Source organism: Fragaria vesca, unplaced genomic scaffold (assembly GCF_000184155.1).
Source record: "Fragaria vesca subsp. vesca unplaced genomic scaffold, FraVesHawaii_1.0 scf0513064, whole genome shotgun sequence".
Taxonomy (NCBI): Eukaryota; Viridiplantae; Streptophyta; class Magnoliopsida; order Rosales; family Rosaceae; genus Fragaria; species Fragaria vesca.
In genome coordinates, this window is record NW_004443440.1 from 225,922 (window position 1) to 228,874 (window position 2,953).

Genomic DNA, 2,953 nt, shown 5'->3' on the forward strand with positions numbered 1-2,953 from the left:
TAGTTTGGTCAAACCTTCCACACAAAAAACTTTCACGTAGATGAGACGCAACCGTCTATATAAAAATTTTGAGACATTTACCTTCCGACGATAGGGCTCCCTATAGGGAATAATAACGGTAAATAGGGTTGACCGCTACTATCGGCACCGAGACGTTACCCGATTTACGTGATTTTTGAACCATAGCCGTATTTCACTATTCTGAACACATCTTATTTCACAAGATTTTTGATAATTTTGCTTCCTATGTAGAGTTAGTTCACAAATTTGTATAACTTACTAATGTTATAAACAAGTTATATAACATTAGTAGACACGTTGTGATTCTGATGACTAAAATTCATAAACCAAAATTTGACCGTCAGATATGATCATTATGACGAAAGATGTCTATGGTAAAAAATTCAACTGGATCCGACAACGTTAAGGGCTCGATCGAAACGGTCAACCCTAATCCATAGTCACTTATCACATGAAAACGCTCATATCTCCCTCTATATTACATAGTTTGGTCAAACCTTCCACATGAAAAACTCTCACGTAGATGAGACGAAACTGCCCGTATAAAAATTTTGAGACATATACCTTCCGACGATAGGGCTCCCCATAAGGAATAATAATGGTAAATAGGGTTGACCGCTACTATTGGCACCGAGACGTTACCCGGTTTACATGATTTTTCAACCATAGCCATATTTCACCATTCTGAACACATCTTATTTCACAAGATTTTTGATAATTTTGCTTCCTATGTAGAGTTAACCTACAAAACAAGTTATACAACATTAGTAGACACGTTGTGATTCCGATGACTAAAATTCACAAACCAAAATTTGACCATCAGATATGATCATTATGACGAAAGATGTCTATGGTAAAAAATTCAACTGGATTCGACAACGTTAAGGGCTCGATCGAAACGGTCAACTCTAATATAAAATAAGAAAACTGCATTTTGAAGCCCTAAATGGACTCGGATGGCCAAAAAGGCCCATATGCTATAGCAAAGCATTGAGTGTGACTCGTAGGGCCGTTACGCTTCTGGAAAGGTATCACAATAGTCAATCGGACACCGATCGCCAAATCTGCAGCATATCGGGTTTCGACTGTTCTACATCAGAGACGTTACTCGATTTACGTGATTTTTGAACCATAGCCGTATTTCACCATTCTAAACACATCTTATTTCACGAGATTTTTGTTAATTTTGCTTCTATGTAGAGTTGGTTCACAAAGTTGTGCATTTGTTTAAAACCTACTAAGCAAATTATATAACATTTTATTGTTTTCCTTTAGCCGACGAAATAATAGTATCGTCGGCTAAAGTTGTGAATAACAGACGACTTTTTTCGATAATAGCCGACGAGATTTTTTTTCGTCTACTAAAATACTTAGCCGACGAGTAAAAACTTTGGCCGACGAAGGAAACTTTGGCCAACGAAATTTTTGTATAGCCGACGAAATTTTAAATTAGCCGACGAATGAAAATTTCGTCGGCTAACATGGACTTTAGCCGACGAAAAAATAATTCGTTGGCCTGGTTTTTTTATTTTCGTCTGCTAAACCCTTTCTTCTGGTAGTGATAGCCTCCCTATTAAGGTTCTTATTCATCTGTTAATTGATGAACATTGATTTCTTTCTTCTTCTTTTTTTGGGTATTGAAATCAGTTCTTCGATCTATTTGTGGGTATTGAAAGCTTAAACACGGAATCTTATTTGCAGATTGTGTTTAGAAACTTTTAAATTTATACAAACACATAGCTTAATCTTTAATGCATATAGGTTATGAGATTCAATTTAATAGTTAACATGCATGGTTGTAATGATCTCTACATACATATCAGTTCGGTACTAAAGTTAACATTTTTGAACAATTTCGCAAAGAGAACATTAAGCTATTGCAGATAAATATACATCTACATCCTTCACATACCATTACTAACAGCAAAATGATAGAAAAAATTGTCATGTTTAATATTTGTGGTGTAATAATCAAAAAAAATTTCATTGTTTGGTGGCAGACAAATAGATCTGGATGTGGAGCAATGTAAGCCCTACTTGAAGAAGAATGGGTCATAAAAATTCTTTTATTCATTCTTATATGATTCTGCTCTTAATATTGTAATTGTAATTATATATGGATCATACCATTTTACCATTTTCTCTCTTAGTGTGGTACTATTCAATGTCATGTGGTCATAATTCTGGCATATAGGTCTTGTGATATTCATGCAGTTCTCTATTATTTTTAGCATTCATGCTGTAGTGTTGTACGTTGTTTATCATTAGCTTGACTAGCAGAAAGTTATGCAATGCAGAGATTACAAATTTGGGAGCAATTGTGCAAAGAAGACTATTGGGTGTATGCACTTCCAGACAAGTGTGCTGAATTCCCAAATCAATTGGCACGGTCAATCAACTCCAAGCCAAGGACCAATATCATGAACCATAGAAATGTATAATTGTTTCACCGAAAAATGACACAAGGAAGGGCTTTGTTATTGATTCCATAATTTTTCTTGAAAGTAAATTTGTTGGTTTCAATAATATATGCAGTATGCAATGAATATGAGATTGAACAATGCGACGCCATTTCATTACAGGGTTCATGTTCTTACGTACGTTCTAAAACCCACTTGCAGGAAAGCGTGGGCGTAATTTCTAGAAATATGATCCTATTTTTAATCATCACCAGTACTAACTAAACATGAAATTCAGTCGCAGCAACGCGGTTGCTGCGGGACAAAGACTAGTTTGGGACTGCTTGTGACATTTCTCTTTTCTGTTTGGTCTAAAAGTTGTGCAGACTTCCCGTAGTTGCTTCATTCTTGCCCTATTTGTCTGGCGTTTCACAATTTTGAGCACCTTTAGGTGTGAATGACCGTATTGTCCGGAGTTCCCATTATCTATTGACACCACAATGCTTGCATACACTACACCTACATTCTTCTCG